Source organism: Cuculus canorus, chromosome 13 (assembly GCF_017976375.1).
Source record: "Cuculus canorus isolate bCucCan1 chromosome 13, bCucCan1.pri, whole genome shotgun sequence".
NCBI lineage: Eukaryota > Metazoa > Chordata > Aves > Cuculiformes > Cuculidae > Cuculus > Cuculus canorus.
In genome coordinates this window covers 5,764,703-5,789,801 of record NC_071413.1, presented here as the reverse complement: position 1 = coordinate 5,789,801, position 25,099 = coordinate 5,764,703, and the positions used below count along the sequence as shown (strand labels likewise).

The following is a 25,099-nucleotide window of genomic DNA, read 5'->3' as shown; positions in this document are numbered from 1 at the left end:
CCGTTGTGCTATTGCTGTCAAGTTCTGCAGAGGCCAGCAGGGCCCCAGATGTCTCAAGGAGTAAAATCCCAGAGCAGCTCTGCCTCTTTGAGGCATTGCAAATCCCAGCTGCCTTCATCTTCTGGGCCTGTATGGTCATTTACGATGAGTGGAAAAGATGGCAAGTCACAATGTGTCTTTGCAAGGCTGGAAAATCAGGAGAAGGCAAGTTCCTGACTGCCTGTTAATAGAGACAGCTTGGCTCTTTCGACGTTGGGCTTTGGGATGCTGTGAGTTTGCTGGCCCACGGGCTCTGGTATGAGGGTGAGAAGTTGCTGTTGCAAAGGGAATAGACAGAAATAAAACACACTGTGATGACATTTAGTTAAGTGGCAAGAAATGCACCACAGACATCTCTCTGCATCAGCGTTGCTCTGGGTTTCCCATGGAGATGGCTGTATTGAAAGTCCTCTTGCCTGAGTCCCTCAGGAGACACGTAGCTCGTGAAGTGGAGGAACCATATTTCCAGGTTGCCAGGCTGGAGCGAGCTGCTCACCCCTGGATCCAGCAGCCTCTGCCCAGCCACAGTCACTGCAAGGCTTTGCAAGTGAAAGCGTTACATCCATTTTATCCTTTGCCCATTTCCACAGGGGCACCTGACCAATCGTGTGGTTAAGCACATAACCCTAGCTGCTGAAAAGGAAAATCCCTCTAAGGGCAGCCTTTGGTGTGCCAGGTCTGGTTTGCAGAACTAAGCATCTGTCTTTTCTGCTGCAGACAGCTTGCAGCTTTTCAAGTCAGAGCCCTGGCTACGAGGATTTTGAACGTGCACTTGGAAAAACTGCAGAAGCATTGTCCCATACAAAAAGAAGACATTGTGTCTCTCTGAATCCAGCAATTACTTTTTCCACCCTTCAAATCTATCACGCTTGATAGCTGATTGTGAGCCGTCAAAGCAGTACAGGCGAGTTGCTGCCTGTCAGCTGGGCTGTAGACCGCTTGCGTGCTGCTGCATGGTGCTTCTTTCCACTTACAGTGGCTCAGGAGGATGTGTCCAGCCCGTTACCACAGCTCAGCTGATGGATGAGAACTGATGAAATCATAGTCCCAGGACTCTGGTAATTCGTGTGTCTCCAGAGACAGATTTCAGAAACTGCTGGACACTTGCCACCCTGTTTCCATTAGAGACAAAAGGCTTTCGACTCCATACGGATTCAATTTTATATTTTGCAAACAGTACAACATTTACCCCCTTGACCAATATGTGTCACTACCGAGACCTGATGCAGGGAGCCAGGTTCAGTTTCTCTTGTACTGTCAGAGCTCTTGGAAAGGCAGGACTTTCAGTGTGCGCCTCTATCTGCTGACCTTCATCATGCGCTAACATGTGCTGAGCAGATCTGCAGCCTCACCCGCACAAAGTGCATCGTGACCTCAGTTAAGAAAACACTTGCTGTAATCGCCTCCAGATCTGCCGCTGTCTTTGATCAGTTTAAATATCGGTTTATCTTATGATATAAATATGTAAAACATCCATTTGTTTTCGTGCAGGATGCAAATAAATCATTGTGTAAGTTTATACATGAGCTAGGAAGTGAGGGGGGGTGTGCAGTGATGGGTTCATAATTCACAAGTCTCCACCTCTTTGAAGGTCATTACTTCATGAACATGCCGTTTCTCTTTTCAGCAAGCCCCCTATTTTGCATTATTCAAATGGTCTGTGTCACCCATGGACAGCTCTGCTGTGCTGTGCCAGAGGAGCGCGTTTCCAGGAGAGCAGTGATGCCTGTGTGTGTGATGGTGCCTCTGCCCTCTCCTGGGTGCAGCGCTCAGCCACCTGCCCTGCTCCCACCCGGCTCTCCCCACCAATTAAAAAAATCACTTTGAACTCCTCCTGAGACCTCATGTAGAGACTCAGCAGGTCTGGTGGTCATCTCCCAGCTCTGCCACAGCCCCACTGGTTCAGCCTTGGCCATATTCAGCTCATTTCCTCCCCTTTGCTTGTGTCCAAATGTGTGCACCAGGAATAATTAATTAGATTGCAGCCTCTGGACTGCAGAGGACTTCTCTTATTCCCTTAATCCTATGGGTGTTTTCCAGTGATTTGCTGCAGAATATGCCCATCCTGGACCCTAATCTTCTCCTGTGTGCCGTGGTCCTGGCAGGGTGTAGCCTTCTAACCCACAGCTGCTGCTCACAGGCTTCGCACAGAGGTGACCCTGCAGTGTGGACTCGCTTTCCCAGGGACGGCCACATGTGATGGTACTCTTCAGCTGGAGGATACACTTAAGCTCCTCTGACAATAATTCCCACATGTTGTAAGATCAGCTTTCCAGCGGGGAAGCTGTTTAAAGTGTTGTTAGTGGGATGGTGTTACAGAGATTAAGCTGAGTCCAGAGCTCTCCTCCTTCATTTCAGGCTTTGTGTAACACTAAGTTGGTGTCGGCTGGGCTTCTGCTGCTGGATCAAGCCCAGCTGCTGATGGTCTTTTGATGGGAAATAGGAACTTGGGCTTTCTTCTTCTGAGACTCCTAAAAATCAGCTTTATCTTCTTGTTCCCAATCCAAGGCATAAACACACCCTATATCTGACACGTCAGAGAACAGACTCGCTTGCCAAGACATTCAGTGAAAATGATAAAAGCACATAATGATGATTGGGGAACCTTGTCCACTGAGCCATAAAATATGCAAATGAAAGTTCACGTTTCTTCCATATCTAATGAAGGCTCAGGGTCACACCAGTCATGTTCTCCAAAGTTCTGTTAGCGCTTCCCCAAGACAGAAGGGATTTTGTGTCATTCTTCTGTCCCAATTGCTACTTGTGCCCTTACATTCCATCTTTCTTAAGGCCTTACATTTTTTCTCATTGTTAGAGGATTTTCCAATTTTTATCCTAAATGCTCTGCTGGTGAGCAGATCCCACCCAGGAGGTGGCTGCATTTTAGGACAAAGTAATGCCTGTGTTCACATCTTCCTAAGTAATAAAGCAATTTCAGTGAAGAACATCGATATATAATAATATTAATCAATATTTTACTGCTGTCACTTCTGCTCACAGATGTCCTGTAAAAGAGAGTATAGGGAGCAATCAAAAGATAAGATATGGTGCATAAAACAGTGCAACATGATTAATGAACCTTTTGTCCCGGTGGGTGAGATAAAATATCTAGTGCTACTGCCCCATGCTTGCAGCATTTATATCACATTTTACATATTTTTCTTATTTCAGAGGTATTTCACTATCTGTCTTTGTTCAAGGGCAGATGAGAACGGGGTGATGCAAACACTGAAATTTGAAATCTTCCCCAGCTTAATTTTATTCTTAGATCACAGAGATCCTTTCTTTGCTGCTTGTTTGTTTGTTCCGTTTTCTCACCTTTGCAGACTCCAGAGTTGGAAAAAATCCACATCAATTACTGACCCCCCCCTTCTCCACCTCGCCAAACCTCCTGCATCTCAAGCAATGCGCCTTATCTCCTGGCTGCCACGGCTGACAGGTCTGGAGGCTGTCCACAGGCAGCACCGCTCTGCCAGGCGACCGGGAGGGAGGGAGAGGTGGACCTCTGCTAGAGTTTTGTAGCACCACAGAACGAATTTCAGCTGGAAAGCAGAGGGGAATGAGGCAGAGCACCCAGAGCATCTCGCAGGTCATTGAATCTGGTGATGGAGTAGGAGAGTGAGAGAAGATGCTGGGCTGTAGATGGTCAGAACTTCGGTGCAGGCACAAAGACGAGCTTGTGCAACTGGGCTGGTGACTGAAAAAGCCTTTTCTCTTCCTGCTGCAGCTCAACTTTGTCTTTTCGTTCTTTCCTTTCAGTTTTACTGCAGCTCATCCAAGGGAAATCCTAGCAAGCATGTGAGACACATCAGGCCAGTGCTGGGATTGCTGCTTCTGGGGCAAGAAATCCCCAGGGGAGACGCTGCTTAAAAGGTACAAGAGCCCCAACTGAACTGGGCTTTGGCGGGGTGGGGGTGTCCCTGCAGCTGTGGATCCCCTGAAGTGAGCACGGTGATGGGGACAGATAGGAGAGAGGCACAAAATAGAGGGCAGCATCACCTCTTGCAAGTAGCATCCCTGCTTCCAGTTGGCCGTATGACAGATGAAGCTTTCTGGGAGACAATTTTCTCAACTTTTAATGTACAGAGGCTTGCATTTATGTAGAAATTTACACACTGATGCTGTCTGGAAAGCCTGCCTGTGCTCTGTGAGCAATGCTGAGTAGCTTCACCACGGAGCAGTTGCTTGGGCAGGAGCTCGAACCGACCTGATTTCCACGGCCAGTTGCAAAACTGTGGTGTAAGAAAAATCTGATGACACCAGCATTATGTTCCTCCTGTAAAGACTGGTTTGCACAATGTCCAAAATTAAATGAAATACAGCGCTGCAGTGGTAGTGTGTGACCTTTCCCATTTTCTGGGTATTGAGTTTTATTTGAATTTCAACCTTTCCCCTACCATTTCTTGGCTCTCTTTTCGGCAAGCCGACAGATATTTGTTCTGTGCAGAAATCCACCCCACCTCAGGTGCTCCCTGCTGCCGTTGAACTGAGCAGGAGTTGCTGCCTTTGCTTCACATCTGTTCGTCAGTTTTAAGCTGAAAAAGGGGAGATTTAAATGAGATCTTAGGAAGAAGAGGGTGCCAAGGCCCTGGCACAGGCTGCCCAGAGAAGTGGTGGCTGCCCCATCCCTGGAGGTGTCCAAGGCCAGGTTGGATGGGGCTTTGAGCAACCTCATCCACTGGGAGGTGTGCCTGCCTGTGGGCTTTAAGATCCCTTCCAACCCAAACCATTCTATGATTCCTGATACTATTGCAGATGCGATCCTTGCAGAGGGCAGCATCCTGCCCCTTCAGAGGAGTTTTGGATGCTGCAAACCTCCCTGATATTGGCTTTTTCACATGGAATTCACTGAATCCTTGTCAGGCAATTATCATAAAACTGTGGCGGTCTCCCTGCAAGATGAAACTGTTCACCTATCAGAGCCAAAAATGTTGCATTTCCTGTGTCTGAAGCACTTTCTCCAAACTGTACTGTTGTAGAGCAAGATGTATTTTTAAACTATGCCCACAGATTTTTCTAATAGACCGTCAGACCTGGCTGGTTGACTGCAAATGCCATTTCCTTCAGTTCTGGCAGATTTTACGAAGTCAAATCAGCCTCTAAGCACATAAGGGATGAGTTTAGCTTCTTCTCTGTAAGGTTAAGACTGAAACTGTGACAATTTATTGCAACATTTCATGATGGGGAGAGTGACGTTCCTTTTACACCCATTCAATACTTCTTGGACTTCAGGGAGTTTACTCCCAAAGTCTTCAGTGCTGTGCGAGGTCAGAGTCAGGCCACAAAGGAAGATAAATATCTTTTAAAATGTCTGCTGCCTGCTTTGATGAAAGGAATGTGATGGCTAAAAATGAATCTGAAGTTGAAAAAATAAGACTATTTTCGGAGAGGTGGAAAGGACACAGCAAAGCCAAGGACAAAGTCATTGTCTGCCAGCATTGGAAAGCAAGGTGACAGTGATGTCTGTGATGAAAAAAAATGGTGATTTGACAGATGAAGAGCAGGAATTTGTGGTAGCCCATGGTTTGTGGAGTAGGTGCATTAGCAGAGTGCCAGGGGTTTTGGCTGAAAGTTGCCCGTTGCTGATCTTTGCCAGGGACTGGCTTCTAATAATCTCCGCTGTACTGTGCCTGGGGATTTGCCTGGCATGTGTGTAGCTGATTTTGGAACCAGCCATCCCTCCGTCATCTTACTTTAGAGTAACTACGATCAGCACCCTGCAGCCTTATGGCCCAAGCCACTCTTCTATTATTGCTTTCCATACAGTGGATGGCAAAACCTTATTTTAGGTGGCTAATTAAAATGCACTGATTTATACGTGCTGCTCTCATGTGCAAAGTGAGACAGGGAAAATATTCTTAGCCAGTGCTTGCCAGGCTGGCCAGGGTCTGTCTTGTGGTTGAACTGACACGTTGGAAACACACAGCAACCCCACATTTCTGCCTTCCTGCTCTCTGTCCTCCCCAACCCCCCCTTTTTTTCATTATGTGGCATTTCGCACACTTTGTGCAAGAGTTCTGCTTTATTTTAGGTGTATGATCATATAACGTATCAGCAAACTCAACAAGATTCCTGCAATCACAGCCGAGCTGCGTTGCTGCCATACTACTCTGGGACACTACAGCTGTCCCGATCAGTGTCCACTCTCCCATACAATATATATTTGTATTTAGTGATGGTTTTAGCATGCACCATGTGATTGTCTGCTTCTTCTGAGTCAAGAGTGGTTTGGGATAGCTGGGATCATCTTGCCAGTGCTGCTTTTATCACCTGTAGCCTGTCTCTGCCTCCCTATGCCCAACGGTGGCCATTAACAGTGCAAAAATACCACCTGCATGGACAAAAGTAGAATGGAGGAGGAAAGCCTCTCCAATAGTTAAAATATTAGCACTGAAGTTTACCCTCATAAAAGGCACAGTCCTTAAAATCATCTGGAAAAAAGGAGCGGCACAAAAGATCCCCTCTGCATGGGAGAGGCATAATGGACTTCATAGGCTGGGATGGCATTAAGCGTAACCTAGTAATTGATATTGCAGCAAGTAGAAAAGATCACTGTATTACAAATCTTCCTGTAAGAATGCAAACCCAGCATCTTTTTCATGAGAAAAATGGATGAGAACCCTGTTTGCTACCTCAGAGAGGAGAAAAGGTAGGCAAAATGCCATGCTGATTCCCAAACCTGCCATTTGAAAATGTCTAAAGGGTGAGGAACGTGGCTTCTAGCAGCCTGCAGGAATTTGTGCTCCCAGAATCCCTGAGCGAGTTTGAAAATCTTCTCTCCACAACAACTGAGCCTGAAATGGTTGGGAAATTCAATTAATAGTTATGCAGATAGCTGTTCCTAAGTATTTACACAGTACACCTATCTCAGTGGTATGTAAACACTCCGCGGGGTTTAGCAGCATGATTGCGGCTGACCTGCCAAGGGCAATCATTCCCTTTACTATTTTCCTGTAGGCTGAGCCCAGGCTATTGAATCTGAGCCCATTTTCTGCGAGGTTTCATTCGAAATTCAGAGTTCAGTCCTGCTCTGTCTGACCAGATAGGTGTGGGACAAAATTTCAGGGTATAACCTGTCAAGAAGACTTTTGGGCAGTGTTTTGTGCTGAGAATTAATTTTTAGTATAGCTGATTTATAACTTCATGAAAATGGGCTTCGGTCTTGGAAAAAAATGCATACTCTGCAAATACCAGAGCTGTGCTATCCAGTTTCCATACAGCCCTCCAGCATTCATATACGGCATGTTTTTAGGGGTGTCACAGCTGGCTTTCTCTTGGCCATATATTGCTGGGGAATCTTGGCAATTCTGAATTTTGTTGCTCTTCCAAAAGCAGAGTCAACACCGTTACTGTGTGGTGAAAGGTTTCTCCATAGGAACTGCGTCCCATAAGTCAGTCTGCAAATGCAAGGCTGGGGACAAGTGGTCGCTCTCTGCCTTCCAGAAATAGCATTTCCCTGTGTGGTTGCTTAGGGTCCTGCTTCTGCACTTCCCGCACGTCCACTGAATTGTTGAGGACAGCACTTCGTATGAGGTTTGGGAAGAGAACGGTGTGATGGAGGCAGGCGGCAGAGCAGGCTGGTCGTCTGGTTGCATTAAAGTTTTGCAAGGGAACTTCTTGTATTAAGTTTTAAAGCCAAACTGAGCCAACTCTCAGAGTCCTGTGGATGTATAAATACCTCCTCAAAGATACACACAGGGACTGGCTCACCTCTGGGACACAGGAAAGTTCATTTCAAAAGTCATAGAGCCAGCTATAGTGGCTGGCTCGTTTCTTCAAAGCAAGACTGCAATTCCCGTAAGGCATCCTCGTACTGATGTGATTCAGGGACTTGATGAATTGTAGGGACTTGGGAGCAGCACGAGCAGGTCCTTGGTCCAGCAAGGCAGTAGTCAGGGGAAACCCAAACTCTGTAGCTGCTTCCATTACTTGGCTTTCAGTTAGCTTAGGAGTAAAGAGAGGCTTTGAGAAGCAACCCAGGCTGAAAGGCTGTGTTTGATAACTTCCATCCTCTGCTGTTAGGACCAAAGCTCAATGTGCTCAGTTAGCAACGCTCACCTCGCCGTGACACAGAATACAGGCAGCTGTTTTAACACTTATCCTGAGAGAAGGTGAAGAAACATAGGTGAAAGGAAGGTAGAGGAGAAATGTGCCTATTTCCCATGCAGTAGTTTGGCAGAGAAAGGACATGCTTTGGCTGCAGCAGCCCTACAATCACAGCTGCTGATAATAAAGGATTTTACAACTGATAAGTAGTGAAATTGCTTGTTGCCCATAGAGCGGAGCATGTTTGCACCAAGGCACGGGGTAGATATACATGGTTACAGCTCCGGAAGGAGCTTTATAAGGTGCCTTTATAGTGTGAGGCTGTGCTCCATCTGTGGGATAAATCCCAGCAATTTCACGAGTTACCAGTTCAGGGGGGTAACGGTGCTTGTCCTTTCTCTGCAGGAAAGCAGTGTCTGAGCTCCTCCAGCACCAACCGATTGCTGCTAGGAAATGCTTCAGATACAACTCTCTTGTCACTCACAAATGATCAGCCCTCCTTTCTCCTGCTTTTCAGAGGAAAAAGAAAATAAAACAAAACCAGAGAACTGGAAAATGTTGGTTTGCAGAGGCCACAGCCTGGCTCTGTGGGAGGTGATGTTTGCAAGCCTGATCTCTTGTGTAGGCTCAGCTCAGCCCTGAGGCGAGAGCAACACATCCCTTGAGCAAGACTTTAACCAGCACTCTTGTTTGGTCTAAAGAGTAAAAGTGGCTTTTTCAGGCTGCAAGCAGACGGAAGTTTTGATCATTGGTATTTAGACTCACCTCCACGGCCTGGGCATGCAGATGGGGCCATGCGTCTGGCCTCACTTTTAGCATAAAAACTAAATAAATAATAAAGTGAAGGATTTAACACAACCACGTCCAGTAGTTTGCTACAATTTACTTTCTATATCGCATGTTGTTTGCTCACACTCACAGTAATGCTGGCCCTTGCTTTTAATAAGTTGTGACTTGGCTTTCGTCCTTACAAGGCTGGTTTCAAAATTATGAGGTCTCATATGTCTCATAAATTTGAGGTTCTTTTCCTCTACCTAGTCCTGCAGTCCTGTTTTTTTTTTTTAATTTATTTTATTTTAAGAAGCACTTTGCTGTCATTTTTAAGTGCTCTCTGCAACCCTATACATTAAAATCCTGGATTTTAAGCAGTAATTGCTAGAAGTTAATGGTGTATCCCTGTGATTCAAAGCACTTGGACTTAGGGAGAAGCACTGATAGCACGGGATATGCAGTAACGCAGCAAGAGCTGCCAGCCCTGCCTTTCTATACATTCCGATGCTTGAGCTTTCCTCTCCCTTTTCCAGTGGAAACTTAACCTTCAGCTTCTCAACTATGCATACTTTTTTGTTGCTGAGACACTGTCACATTCTTGGAAGTCCATGCTCTCCTCCCTCCCCCCGTCTCCCAGATCAGCCTCTGCTTTGATGGCAGATTAACACAGGTGGAGGTGAGGGTGGGATTAGCATCAGATTTTTCTTTCTCTGTTGGACGACTACTTGCACCATCCTAACACACTGATGCTTGCTGTAAATCTGGCTGTGGAGTCAAAACTGGTGCCTCTATCCTGCTTTCCTTTAGCCCGTGACTGAAAAGCCAAGCATAGCTCTGTACTTCTTGCATCCTGGTCTGTGGTTGGGGTCGGCATGTGAACGCACGCGCTCCCACCGCAAACTCTGGAAGGACTGTCTTAGCTTTCAGCAGCATGTGCGATGGAGATACCCTCCCCTCAGAGTTTGTAGAAGTGTTTGTTAGACCCCTTGCACCTTGCTCGTGTGGCACGCAAGGAGCTTCGGGAGGATGATGAGGAAGGAAATGATCATACAAAGAATAGAGAGTGAGCTCTGCTGGAAAACAAAGTCCTGAAATGACTCTTCGGAGTAGGTGCCTGGAGGCAGGCGAGCAGCCGGGCTCGGCAGTGCCCTGCAGAAGGCACCAGCCCTTGCTTTCCTCCCCACCGAGAGCTCTGCTGCTCCCCTCGCTGCAGGTGGGACAATCAGTGGCTGTGGGCAGCTGAAAGAGATTATCAGGGTAGGAGAGCTCAGCCCACCTTCCCCACCTGGCAGCAGGTTTGAAATTACCCATAAGCGCTGCCTCAGTTCTCTGGGGCAAGAGTGGGTTTCTGAGAAGGGAGAATCTCTGGAGCTGGGGTTTTATTTCTCATTTAACAGCTTGGTAGGGATTGTAAGAGAGTTCAGGGAACAAGTAGTGAACTTCCCATTCCTGGGAGGCTGCATGGGTCTTCCTGACCTCTTGGATTTTGGGGTGCAAGGTGGTATGCTTGGCCTGATGTTGACCTCGGAAATTTTACCATCTCTTCTGGAACCTGAGCAGAGCCCTGGGCATCTTCCCATGTTCTTCTTTCCTTCCTGAGCAGCAGCCTCTGAGCTCAGCAGGTTAGTGAGGTGTCTCTCTTCTCCGTGACCCTGAATTGCCTTTGATTTTAATGGTTTGTGATTTACTGGTGTGTGTGTTTGTGGGTGGGAGGCTGAGCTGTGGTTTGGTTTAGCTTTCTCTTGGTTTAGTTATGCTACTGTGCTGCCTGCTCTGAGTTAGGAGAGATTATAGCTGTCTTGGATGCAAAGCTCATCTTGTTCCTTCCCCCTCTTGTTTTGAGAATATTTGGTACCAGTCTTTCAGCCCTGGGGCTGTGAAGTCTCAGAATATAGAAACTGTTCCATTTTCAGAGAGTTGTTTCCTAGTTGTAAAATAGCTCCCAGGATTCCTTTCTGTTTCACCCAAAGCCTCATCCCACTTGGTCCTGTCCTCTTCAATGCTATCAAAAGGTATGTTTGCATGTTATTTCTTACTAGCACCTTTTTATAGCTTTCAAGCATTGGCTGCAGGTGGATGTACCCAGTGTCTTGCTCTTATTGTGCTAGATGCTGTTATCCTCTTCTGTTCCTTTCTTTGTGAACCCTTAGGCTTGACTGAGGGCAACGCCACCCCGCTGCAATTTTAATTAATGGCGTGATAATTGTGATGTGCACTGTTACCTTCTGCTTCTCTGCTCTCGCTTGGAGAGTGCCAGCTTTGTCGCACTGATAGCTGTCTTTTGTGCATTGCAATAAGAAAACAAGTAGAAAGCCTTTTACTGCCCTCTGTGAGAAGGATCTGTTTGGTTTGATGTCTTCCCTCCGTGCTGCTGTAACTTTTGTGGGGAGCTGGAATGACCCCATTCCAGGCTCTGTCACCGCGACCTGCTCTGCCTCAGCTTTTTCTGTTCCTTGGTCTCCACATCTGGAAAATGGGAACAAAAAGGCTTTTTGTTCCGTCTCTAGTAAAGTCATTGTGAACTGTGGATGAAAAGCAGCTTCTGGGTCTGATCCAAAATCTTTGGAAGCTGTCTGAACTACTTCCATGGATTTAATGGTCTTTGGAGTAGATATGGCTGTGATATTTGCCTCACTTTTATGTAAAAGTCTCTTCTGCCTTCCCTGCCCAGCCGAGTGTCTTCTCCTTGCAGCTGCAATCACTTGAGAGCATCACCATCAAACAGCTCATAGGCAATTGAGTAATAATCTGCCTTGGGCTATGTGCTAAGCAGATGCCTTCACCTTTTTGTTCTAATTAGAAAAAAACTTGCCACATGCCTTTTCAAATGGGATTGTTATCGGAATGTCCTGAATCTTGACTTTCTTTTCCAAAGTGAATCTTTCCAGCACTTCATGAAAAGAAGAGAAAAAGGAATCCAGGCAGGGGAAGGGGACATGGACATGACCAAAGCTCAAACCTGTACTTGTCTCTGAGTTCATACGTGTTTAATCCTTGGCAAGAGGGCATGGTGCTCTGCAGCCATGTGAAACCCAGGTCCTGATCCACTGAGTATCTCCTATAAAGTATCATTATATCATTATGACTTGATCATATCACTATGACTTGATTAAGCCTGCAAATAAATACCGAGTTGCAGAGTTCTCCCAAGTAAAATTCATCCTGCCTGACTGGAAGCAGAATGTTGGGTGCTTGGAAATCTTTAAAGTTGCTTGAAGTGTTCATAGAGCCTAAATGTTTCTGTGTTGGAAACTGATAGCAGCTGAGCTGTGATTTTTTTACTCTGGGTAGTTAGTGTAGGGCTTGCCTTCACCTGTTAGGTGTTTGAAGAGCTTTGAACACATGCTTTGGGATTCCTGCCATTTCTGATTGCATTCTTAAATACCTGCAGCAAACACTTGTATCTGTGCTTGGGTATATTTTTCTAGGAAAAAAAGCTGTTTCCTCAGGAGTCATTAATCACCAAGCACCAGCAGAAGTTGTTCCCTGTCCCTTTAGGGATTGCCTCAGCGAGTAGGAGGTAGATGGGCACTGACTGTGGGAGTTGGACAGCACTGAAACTGCGGGAAGTGGTAATAGGGAGCTGCTGGTTTTCATGGGATCTGTGGGAAGGGGAGGCGTGAACTGTGCTGCAACCCATGTTTGCATTTAAGCTCTGTGGCACAGTTGTCCTCTGAAAGTCCTTTTTGAAGACAGGAATGACTGGTTTGTCTTTTTATTTTTGTTTTGAGTGTTTTTAGCTGGAAAGAAATGCGAAACCTGGCCAACTTTATCTGCTGGGCACACGTTTCCTTCACAGCAGCTCTGGCTAAACATGAAACAGTCTTCAAGGAGAAAAACTCAACTATCTTTGATCAAGGGCTTTGCTGCTGGCACTGGAGAGTTGATAGGCTTGACTAGTGAGTGTGTCTATGTGCTGAAACTTCTTGGTACCAGTCCTGTCTCTGAGGCAATGGTAGTGCTCTTTGTAATGTCTGTAGGGCCAATTTCATTGCTTGATTCAGCATTAAGGAGCAAAACATTACTGTAGTGGAGGCTTTTTAATATTATCCTTGTCTGAAGTGTGTGTGATGGTGCATACATCATGCATCGGCACCCAAGAACTTCATTTATTGATGTTTCAAGATCTTTAAGTGAAAAATAGAAGTGCAGGGTGACAGCTGGGAAAGAAAATAGGATGGATCAGTGGACCAGGCTGTGGCGATGCCTCTGATCCTGTGTGGTGTAAAATCCTGGCAGCCTCTAAAAATGGATGTCGAGATCTGTTTCTCTGTGCTGAGATCCAGTTGCCCAAAGGATGTGCAGGAGCATTCACCAAGAAGCCCAGGATGTCCCTCTGAGGCAGACGGGAGAGTGTGGGCACTTGCCAGGTTTCCCACCAAAGGGATGAGGAGCAGTGTGCATCTGCAGCACTTCTGCCCTCTCAGCATCTTGCACTCGTGGGGAGACCTGATTCAAGCTGTTGGGGTGGAGAAAATGTGCAATCTACTTCTAAATTGGGCAGCAGCACAGTCCTAGTAAATTAGCATCACATTTTATATAGAGGAACGTAATCTCGATGGGAGATGGAAATATCAGTGTATCTCTTTAATGGACTTGTACTGAGAAATACTATGATCTTGTTGAAATGCGATTTTAATAGTTTCTCCTTTTTTGCTGATTCTCCCTGAAAAGCCTTTTCAGCTGCAATGGATGCAGTGGATAGCTTGAATACTGATTCTTTGTGGGCAGCCTAGTTAAAATATAATTATACTGTTTATCATTCGGTAAAAGCCTGTCTGCGAGAGGAGTCGTTTCAGGAAAGGAGAGGATTTTTTTTCCCTTCTGTTTGTTACAGCAGAATTGAAATGGAACACTTGATACTGTAAGCAGCTCTCTATTCACCCCTCTTCTGCCATGCTAGTAAAAGAAAAAAAGAAAATAAGAGAACAGTTGATGCTTCCTCTAATGCCAAGAACTACAAAGAAGGTCATTTTAAGTTTTACTGGCTTGTTAATTCAAGCTGTTAACTTAAGTGCATCTTTCCCATGCAATGGCACAGCCTAAAAATGTTGGGTTTTTTTATTTGGGTTTTGAGATAAATAGCTCATACAGTGAGATTGCGGACTCTGAGGAAGGCGGTGGGCCAGAAGGATGAAGGAGATATGTGTAATAAAAGCAGCAACATGGACATAAAACTGATGCAAATGGAAAAAACAAACCCTTTGCTAAACACAGGATGGGAAATTGATGCAACCACTTTTGGTGGGCAGAGAGTGGTTGGCTGTGGGATGGTACCACTTCAGGACTTTACTTCTTTATCTGTAAGGTAGCAGATCACAGGATCACTAAGGTTGGTAAAGACCTCCAAGATCATCATGTCCAACTGTCAGCCCGACACCGCCAGTGCTGTAAGTGGTTGTGACTTTCCATCTCCCGTGTCTCCTGATGCTGACGATGTGGCTGTGTGGAGTAGCGCCTGTATCCTTCAGTAGGGACCTGAGCGATGTTGGGCATCTGTGGAGACAGCACAGCCAATTTTATTATAAAATATTGTTATTTTCTTAAATGGCTGTGATAAGAAATGCAGAACGGAGCTGGTGCTGTTTGCGGTTCTTCCGTTGTTTCTCTGGTGAGCACTCCCGTCTCGTTGCTGTGCTCAGCAATGTGCTGAGAGGATTTCTTTCTGAAACAGGAGTTGGGATTTAACAGAGCTCCAGTGGCTCCCATCTCTGGTTTGGGCATTGGTGTGCACTGAAGAAAACTTCTTTTAGCTGCTCCTTGGCACTTGAAAAGCAAGTGCTGGGCAAGGAAACCTTTGGAAGGTGTTGGCACTGCTTAAAGCAGAACCCAATTGTGAACATAAAGGATACGTGCAACTGGACAGTGTGGCAGCAGAGTACAGTTCAGGCCTGGGAAGGCAAAACTCATCACCCAAATGTGCACACCCAGCTGCTGTTGAGATTCCTCAAACTGGATGGTAGTGTCATCCTTTCCCCTGATGCCCAATTTCTTCACTTCTTCTGACCTAAGTCTTCCAGCTGCTGTGCTGGAGTCAGTCAGAGTCAAAACCTGCATTTCAAAGGGCCAAAATGTTTTGGGGCTGGATTTGAGGGGGAGAGAAGAGAGTGAAAAAACTTGGGTGTGATGGGACTGAATCCTGGTTTGCAAGGTGGAGCCATGAGGAGAGAGGAGAGGTTCACCTTCAGGTTTTTTCTTTTTTTTCCTTTCTGTAGGGGCAAAAAAAAAAAATACAGAATTGTTCGTTATAGTAAGAGCTGTTCGCATCCTTGCGGAAACCCCGTTGGCTGGTGGCTAGGGGAGAAATAGCGGTCCCAGCGCTGGGCTCCCTTGCAGTGGTTTCCAGCACGCTTAGGGATCCCCTCAGTGTCCCGTCCTGCGGTGTCACTTGTGCTTCAGCAGTGGGAGCTGATGATGGAGTGAAAGTTATAAATGACCAGAAAACAAAGTTCTGCTTTGTACAAACATAGAGGTTTAAAATGCGGTTTATTTTAGCAAAGGAATGAAAACAAGGCATTTTAGATTGAGGTTTTCTGATTTTTTTTTTCTTCTGTATGGAACAGAGACAAGACATTTGGTTTTGGACAGAAAAGGCTCCCCCTCCCACCAGTTTGCCTGCCTCCGTCTCCCTGGAGGCAGCAAATGGCTCACACTGGACTTCGGATTCTTTTCCACCAAATATTGTCATAACTAATACATGTCTCTGGACTACTTGGGCAGAAAATATTAAGTTCCCTCAACGTAGCCAAGAGGAACCGTGTCCCGAGTCCTAGTCTGAAAGAACTGGGATGAGAAACTTCATTTGCAGCCAGCAAAGATGATCCCTCTTAAATCGAGTGCCACAGAAAACTTCCTGTGACTTGTTCCCGGTTTAAATAGTTGTGGTGCAAACTGGGGTTCCCTGCACCTTAGGGCAGAGGTGGGAGTCCTGGTCCAGGGGCTGCTCTCTTGGATCTGCAACCACTTACTGCAGGAGCTTGAGCAAATGGATTGTCCTCACCTTCCAGGAGAGGACACCTCTCTCCTGGGAAGTGCTGGGTACGAAGTGCTGCGTCGGTGCCACTGTTACCAAAGCGTAGCGCGATCTCTTTTATTTTGTATTAGGGCAAAACAAACCTTGTTTTTCCAGCCGGCTTAACAGCACTTTTCGAGTGTAACTTTTGGCTCTTTGAGCCTTTGAGAGAGTATTGAGTTGCAAAAGGTGGTGGCTGCCAGTTCCTATATAAAAACACTGCATTAGTCAAAAACCCCTTTGGAAGCGTCACTGATTTATGTATCAGTTCCTATGAGAGCAGGCTGACCTAGATTTTGCTTTAGCTGTTTAGGTGGAGACTCAACTACAGTGTGGTTTTTATCTGTTCGCAAAATGGATTTGGAGGACGTGGAGTCTACAGAAAGCTTTTATTTCCTTTTAAAACCCTTGTGTTCAAATGTGCTACCATATGTTGGGGTTTTATTTTTAAATCTCGCTTGCTGATCATTTTGGGGGTTTGGAAGGTCAGTGGTGCTGAGAAGCTTATCAGCCACCTAAGAATGGTTGGGGAATCCATTAATTTGCACGTTTCACGGCATAAGTTGATTATCAGACACCCGAAAGACAGTGGAGGGTAGGGGCTGTAGCAAATATTTGCTGGGATGAGCAGTTTTTCTCTTTGAAGTTCGGATGTGTCAGAAGTATGATCGTAATGCTCGTAGGCAGGCATTTCTTGTTTGGTTTATTTTTGCTGAGGGAGTATAATACAATGCAAAAGGTGTTTATATGGAATTTCTGGAACAGTGTTTTACAGGGTGGGAAAAGCAGGATGTCTGCGCGAGAGCTCAGCCTGTGAATTTGCGGCAAGGGCTGACTGGAAAGGAGCTGAGACTTGGTGCTGCTTTGCAGTTGTAACTCTTGACCTGCGGAATCTTAAGGTGCTTTCAGAGCTTTGGAGGAACTGGTGTCCTAATGATGCTGACCTCTCCATCCTTAAACTGAGATTAAAAATAAAGCATGGAAGCTATTGTGATCTCGTGGATTGGAAGAGAGGGGATCCCCGATTGCTGTGTGCAGGAGGATTTCCTCAGCTTGACTGCTGTAATCTCTGTGGTTGTGATCTCGCATTCCCGAAAGGGCTCTCCTCCACATCTGCAGCTTGGGCAGCATCCAAGCCAGGGGAATGGAGTGGAAATGAATGCTCTATGCGTTGGGATTGGCCACAGTTCAGGTGTTCGTCTGTGCCGATAACAGCACACCTTGTCACTGTGACCAAGTGATCTTGAGGAGGAGGGAATGGTTAGCATGGTTGGTTTACTATTTCTTGATTAAAAGATTCCACTATCTGCCTTTGATTTACCACATGTCCTCTCTGCCATTGAGGCCGTGTATAAACCATTTATTTGAATAGCAGTATTTACACTGAAGTCTTACTCATTTTGGGTACAGGACAGTGCAAGCCCATTTCTGAAGTCTTGATTTCATTAGCGCAGTGCTGCAGTTCATCAAACCCCATAAATATTTATCTCTTCAGCATTTTTTTTTTAAGATTTCAAAACATTGGCTGTACTTTAATGGGACATTTCATGTTGTTTGTTGTGCAACAGCTTTGCCATAGATACGCTGACAAAGAGATCTCTGATGGCCATAATGAATGGGGAGGCACTTTCTCTTCCAGACACATTTATGAACCTGGTAAAAGCCACCTTCGCATCAGTGCTCCCCGAGTGGGTGGGGAACGAAGGCCGGTTGGGGATTCCCCCACGAATGCTATGAGTCAAAAGGATTTGCATCTCTGCCAACGCTGCACACTTATAAATCATGAGCCGGTTGCTAAAAATTATGAGATTTATGATACGTAAATGAATGTAGGGGTGTTTCAGCTTGCTTTTGAACAGCTGTGGTTCTGGGTAAAACCAATACTTGTGTTCTGGATTTCTCTGCAACCCCAGTGGCTTTGGGATTTATTGTTTAAATTTAATGGCAGAGTTAAAATATTCGCTGACACAGAAGAGTTTGGATGTCAAGACTTCTAAAAGATGCATCAAGCATTTGGATCAAGTATGGGCTTCAGGGAGCTGTGATGGGGTAAATGCACCTTTTCCCAGTGATGACTGGAGGCTGTCGCTTGTCTCTGCTCACTTTAGAGGCAAGAAAACACAGTGTTGTCTCAAATTGATAAGGACCTTACTTGGCTTTTCAGTGGCATTTGGATTTTGAACATTGTTCTTGCTGCTGCAATGAAACTGTCAGTTGTTAAGCCACTTAATGCTTACGGAGGACACTGTTAATGGCAATCAAAACCATGGCCCTAAAGTTTTAAGTGTTTGTTTAAATGTATAATTTTTTTTTAAATGCTGAGATAATTAAAATTTAAAAAGTGGCCTTTCATGAAGGTTTCTGCAAAGTTCTGTGGAGGGAACGGGCTGTGTGGTCATTGCTAACATTTATACTACCAAGAAGTTCCCCAATAGACTTCACACTGATGTGAAGGAACCAGTTGCTCCAGAAGCCTGTGCGTGAAACTTTTGCATTATAGGATTTTTTAAAGACAATTTCAGATTTTTCTTCCAAGTATTTTATTTGTTAGAACAAAATATTTTTGGTTAATAAAAGAAAGCTGAGTAATAATAATAAACCTTAGTAACTGTTCCATTATAGGACAGAAAAAGTTCACCGTTTAAGGAGAAAACAATCTTGATGCCTTTACTTCTTAAATGCGCTTAATGAGTATTGGAAGTTTTATTGAGTTAGATGGTTTTTATTTTGTTCAATTATGGAAGATCTTTATTTTAAATTCTGAAGTATGTATTAATTTTTCCTCTTTCTTTCCAGGCAGGATTATTGATTCAACATGCCGATTCTGTCCTTTGTGAACTCACGTCCTGAACATCTGCACCAGGTACTACTTTTCTTTCATTGTGCATTTGTGCTGTCTCTGCTGTCTTTCCGTTCAAGGCCACTTCAGGAAGGTCTTTATGCTCTCATAGATACTGTGTTTGGATTCTAATCATGCTTTTAGGAGACTCGGCTCCATATTTTGCCTTCCTCCCACTGGTGTCTCAAAGTCTTTTTTAATTGCAAGAAGATGCTTCAGCTCGTGGAAGCTGAGGGGTGATGGGGCCATTTGAAACAGGGCCTGGATATTGATGTTCAGAGTGAATTGAATGATTGTAGAGGCTTTACAAAAGAAAAAGAGTCTTTATTTTCCATTGCTTGAGGAGCATGTGATGAGGTCTGGATAAAGCACCTCGGTGTCCCTGCTGATTTCAGTTGTGATCTCGCAACCCGCAAGTGCGGTGCCTGTGAAAAGCAATTGACTTCCCAGCTGTTTCTTATCGCAGATGTAGCACATCAGGAGGAAAAGCCCCATGTGTGCCCTGAGACATCCTGCATTTCTGAAGTATCTGAAATACTTTAATACTTTTGTCAAACTGATTCCCAGTCTCTTTTCATCACATTGAAGTTATGGCATGCTCTGATGACCACAGAGCCCAAGGCAATGCTGAGTTCTGGCTTCACGATTAAACTGCGTGAAGTACTTCACCCATTTGTATGATAGTTTTCATATGTTTTCTGATTGTTATTCACTACCATATGTTACCTCTACTTCCGCTCATAACTGAGCGTGCGGCTGCAAAAGTAGGGGAGAAGAAAATGAGTCAAGTTTGCCCTCTTGCCCTACACAGGGAAAATGATGTAGTACATAGGCACCAAGCCATTCCTCGTCACACAGTTGGGATCATCCTCCATGAATATTTTTCCATCTAGAATTCGCTGATCTGCTTTGCTGGTATTTTTTGACCCCACTTCTTTGTTTATTCCCCAACCGCTTCAGATGAGCAAAAATTGCGCTGGCAAGAACATTTGTGGGAAAGCAACATCACATTGCGTACTTGTGCGAATAAATATTCACAAGAGAATCCACGTTGAGAGCGCTTGCGTGGCTGCTTGTGAATTCTCTTCTGATTACTCACCAAAAAGACTTGTTGAATGTTTACAGCTATTTGGTGGGCAACTGGTAAACGAGTTGGGAAGACTTATAATTTGGCTAAGCCTTTGATCGTCAAGTTTGGGATAGAAATTAAACCACCTGGTACGGGTTGACTGAGTGGCACTGTTAGCCCAGACTCGTAGCAACTAATTTCTCTCTGTAGCAGCTTCAGTTTGTCTGTTCAGGCTGTTCATCAGAGCTAAAGGCTTGAGAAGTTTGTGGAAGAATTGCAGTCTTGTTTATAGATTATTCTTACTTAAACTAAGAGCTGGTTTTGCTGGATAAATGAACAGAGCATTATTTGACCAAGATTAGGGAAATGTGAAGGCTCTATTTACCTTTCAGTTTTGAGTGTTCTTGAAGCAATTATACCGGTTAATGCCTGTGCTTCTAGAGAGCTCGTACTGAATGACGATCTCTTGGGAGCCCCATATTCTCTGCTTTGAGTGCCCTGCGCTGATAGATGCTTTTATTTGGTTTTCTGCTTCTCTTCTTGCAAAGTACTGGAAAAAAGCAGCTGTTGCCTTTGATAATTGGATAAATTGGGCTTCGCAACTGAGTAAACTATCAGTACTTGATTGTTTGCTCCGTTTCCCTGTCAGTTTTCCTGTAGTGGAGAAGGCGGCATTAATAAACTGTTCCAGTTGTGGTTCCGTAGACATATGTGGGTTTTAGTGGACACTTTAAATGGAGGTCAACTGTCAAACAAAAGTTGCCTCATCTTTAAGGATCTGGTTGACAGGGGTAGCTGAAATAAAGTTGGATCTTCTTCTGAAGTGCTGGACGTGTATCTGAAGAAAGCAATTAGCGTTTTACAGCATAAAGAGCACACACCGAATGGATTAAGAATTGGCTGACACATCTGAAAAAAAAAGTCATCATCAGGGAGCACTAGTGGAACGAGAGGTTGCTTGTTGGGCTTCGTAGAGCTTGGAGCGGTGTTATTCCATCATCTCATCGGTAACCTAAAGTCATGATAAAATTACTGCTGATGAAGCTTTTGTACAGCTCATGCTTTGGCTGGGAAGTACATAGCGGTGACTAAAGAAGCAATGCCGTGTGGTCTGGAAGGCTTGGTAAGTTCAGCCCACGGAAATAAAACATGCTTTGATGCAGATGTAGCTCTACATCTGGGAACAAAGCAGGCAAGTAATACCAATGGTGCTGCCGGCTGTGCCGCAGTAATAAATGCCTTCGTGAAGGGCAGAACGATCTCCCAGCGCACCAGGGTGATGCTGGTGTGTGTTTGCAGGAGAACTGCGTGTTCCCACACCAAACTGAGTGGGTTTGGGTTTGGTTTTTCCCTTTCAAAAGGACATCAGTAGAAGTCAGCGTGGAAAAGGACTAGAAAAATTATCTGAATGGGGCAAGAAGGTTATTTCAAAGCCCTTTATTGAATTTATAGAAATAAGAGTAGTAACTTGACATTTATGCACTGGGATCATTTTGAGACACACAAATTAGAAAACAAAAGGAACATATATAGCGAGAGTTCCACGTGGAAGCTAAAACCCAACACATTCAAATTTGGATGCAAAGCATGTGTTTGAGTATGAATGCCACAGAGGATTTACTGTCTCTTGGTGCTTGTCCAATCCAGCCTGCGTGCACGGGAAGGCAGCTTTAACCAGCACCCAAATGAAACTTTAATTGCAGGGCTTTAGTTCTTGGGCTCTTATACAAGCCAGGTGAAATGTAATGGTCAGGGTGATGCAGGAGGTCAGAACAGACGATATCGTGGTCCCTTCAGGACTCAAAGCTTTATGAATTTGAAAATCCTGTTATATTCTAGTGAAAAGGACTAGTGTTCTTTGAGATTAAAAGGAGCCATGATGATGTCCTTGTCAGCTGGAGTGTTGCAACAAGCAGGCCTGGCTCAACCCACCTTGTCTCCTATCTCCTTAGTATGTTCATCAAAGTAGCTGAAGTACTTGAGGTGAAAATAGAGCTTTGGAGTTTTCTCCCATTAGAAATGACAGAAGATAATATTTAGATGAAAGATTGGTCAAGCAGAACAGCTGCTTATTAGGTATCTTTAGGTGCCTTTACAGAATGAGTTTTCTAAATCCAGGGCCGCTTTGTAGCTTGCTCCTGGAGCACCGAAACACAGGCAAACTGGTTTTATTAAGGCATGCGGAACTCCAGGTATATTTTTCTTTCTTTTCATAATGGTCTGATTGATAGGATGTCTTTGTAGGTACCATTCTTTTTGTCACCTTTCTCAGTGTTCCATCAGAAGAGAGAGTTCTGATGAGGTAGGGAGCAGTACTAAAACCCCCACCCGCCAAACCTATTTATTAACATACCACAAGAAAGACTTTATTTTTGGAAAGCAAATATTTTGGGCTTCATGCAGCAAAAACGGAAAAATATTTTCAGGTCAGATATGTGACTTTTGATGACTTCTTCTTCTAACCCAGTGATGCCTTATATTGTGGTGAAGCCAGGGGATTGATCCCAGCGATGCTCCGCTCCCTAGAGTCACTGAATATAGGGCAATTTTTATTTATTTATTTTCCAGCCTGCAAGGCACCCATCTTGTCTCTCCATCGAAATCAACCTTGCTTCTATTAGCATACATTTGAGTAAGCAAGCTTAATTAGCTCGGTTGTGTCCAATGGTTTCCAGATTGAAGGTAGGTGCCTCTAAGCAATAGGTAAAATTGTTATCCCATTGGCATCCCTCTGGAATATGGATGAAGTATGCTGTGTATTTGTTGCTGCGATGTATTTACCTCTGTAACTTATGCGGCCGGGAGACAGTGGGCTCAGAGTTTGTGACTCGTGACTAGTGGGTTTGGTGGTGTTCTCTCTTTTTTGTTGTTTGGCTGCAGCTGGAGAGGAAATACCTTAGCGTTGTCAGCTGAAATGTAAACAGAATGTCCATCATCAATCAGGAGTCATTGAGGTTGATCTGCTCTTGGGTTCTCGAAGCCACGGGAGAAGCGGATTAATGTGAAAAATAGTGATGCGTGCATGTGGTTTTGTGCATTTAAAGCTAACCAGATGTTTGAAACATCTTTCTGAAATACAGATGATGATATAATGACTCCATAGTAATACAGAGCATTGGCAAGGGAGGGATGAATGTCCCTCAGTGTGGCACGTAGAGATGAACTCCCAATCCGTAGGCTTGGATGAGTTCAGGAAGTTCACAGGGTACCTGAGGACAAAAGATTTTTTGTTCCAAGTGTGTACTCTGTCCCTGATAATCCACATCACTGCTGGGCTAAGAACATCTTCAGGTTATTTAATTTAAGAAAACCATCCACTTAATGATCAACTTGGCGCTCCTGGGGTGCCTCTAATCCAGAGGCTTTATACAACGTTTATACTGCTATGAAGTCCCTTTGGTGGTAAGTGGGTCAGAGGATGTGCTGAGCTGCCTGTGGTCACCAGGATGGCAGAGAGCAGCACTTGCCAGGGCAGTGATGGTAGGCTGTGTCCCTGCCACCATGGGCAGTGCTGAGGTTGACTCCAAATGCGTTGTTGTTTGTATGACACGGTGCTTGCTTGATCTACTGTAGAAAGAGGAAGAAGCCCACAAAGCCCAGACACGATGACTAGACTGATATGGGGTTTGGCCACTTACCTATAGGATTTTGAAAGCTAAAATGTGAATGATAGGGGAAATAAAATGCTTTGGGGTGCGGGTAAACTGATATGGAGGCATTGGTTCCAGTTCCTCAGTAGGAGCATTATTGTCTTCAGTAGAGCTGTGCATACGTTTCTTTTTATACCAAACGAACAGATAGCAATTTCCTGCTGTGCTTATGTTTCAAGGCCATAGTCTGCCTCTGTCTTTCTCCCGTTACAGAAATTCACGGCAGCATGAGGAATGCAGTGTCTGTCAACACGTGCTGCAAGAGAAATACAGAAGTCTAAAATGGGGACTTGAGAGGAGGTGGGTGCTTGTGTTTTAAATAATAAAATACCCTTTCCTGTTAATTTAATTTGGGTGGGTTTCAGGAGAAGGAGGAGGGGAAGAGGGCAATAATGAATGCCATGCTGTTGTGCTGGGATGGTAGAGAACCTGTAACAAATGCAGCAGGTAATGAAAGGGTGTCAGCCTGGGGACAAAAGCAAGACATAGCTCATGTGCAAGGTAAATCTGGAATGATTTTGCTGAAATGAATGAACTTAACCAGCATTTAGTTTTGAGCTACTATAGCTCTGTGTGCTTCCTAACCTTCCTTTCACCTGTCTGCTAGTTTGCTTTTTTAGCTAGAACACTGCTTCTGTCTCTTCTGTTTCCTCTGCATCCACTTTGTAGTAGATCAAATGCCTGAAATGCTGGCAGCTATTTGCTCCCTCGTGTGTGAGTTTGAGGCACCTTAGTGTCCCTCTGCTTTCTAACCTCTCACTTTACCACTAGATTTCGTCAGAGAGATTTTGGACCTATTTGCTTAAACCTCTGCTAGATTTAAATGATTTAAATCATCCTGCCTGGGGTGGACCTGTAAGTCTTCTGAAGGTCTTTACACCAGGTGTAGTCTCTGTCATCTTTGACTTCTGCAGTAAAGATACAGCAGCAAAAAAGCTGTTGTCCTGTGTTGGGTCAGCTCCGGTCCTGTAGTGTCTGAAATATGATAATGTTGACAGTTCTGGTGAGATAAATGGCTTGATTTTTCTGGGTACTGCTGGTCACTGAAGTAAAAGATCACTTAAGGTGTTTGAAGATGTGGATTTAATTGGCAGGTTTGCTTCCAGCTACACAGTTAATTCTCCAGAGAAGCTCTAATTGCTTGGCGCTAGCACAACAATTTTCATCTGCAGCACATGATTAATTTGTGCTGCTTTATCCCCTGAGCCTAAAGAACAGTGCCCTCTCGTGTGCAGCACAGAGATGAGCTGGAAATGATAAATCCTTTTGCAAACTAGAAATCATTTTTGGAATGTCAGTAAGAAATTAAGAATGACCTGTCACCACATGTTGCTTTGCTCTTTTTTTCCTCCTTGTGCTCTGTGACATGAGGGCTGAAAAGGGTTTTGTGCACTAATATTTCAAAATATGTGAGTGAACGAGCAGGTTTTTGTACTTCGTGCTGCATTACGCTGAATTTCTTTATTATAGTAGAGGGAGAAAACCTAAAGGTTTTTGCTGTTTTCCCAACTCTCGTGCTGTAGCAAGCGTAGATCCTAGTGATATACATGTCGGAAGCCACTGGGCTCGTGTGCCAGAAAATGGAGCTACACTGTAGAACACAATTTCAGAGTAGTTCCAAAAGAAAAGATTCAGTGCTAATTTGTGTATTACACATTGCCGGTGGGTTTTGA

At 44.7% G+C, this 25,099-nt stretch overlaps 1 protein-coding gene across 2 annotated transcripts in view; it reads left to right on the top strand.

Annotated features, from left to right (window-relative positions):
- The window catches only part of ZNF469 (zinc finger protein 469), a 247,542-nt gene that overhangs the window by 24,801 nt on the left and 197,642 nt on the right, over window positions 1-25,099 (top strand). For both annotated transcript variants that reach the window (XM_054079061.1, XM_054079060.1), the window contains 2 exons: window positions 3,799-3,912; window positions 18,665-18,731. The gene's annotated coding sequence lies outside the window, so the exon portion shown is untranslated. The remainder of the gene's footprint in view (window positions 1-3,798; window positions 3,913-18,664; window positions 18,732-25,099) is intronic.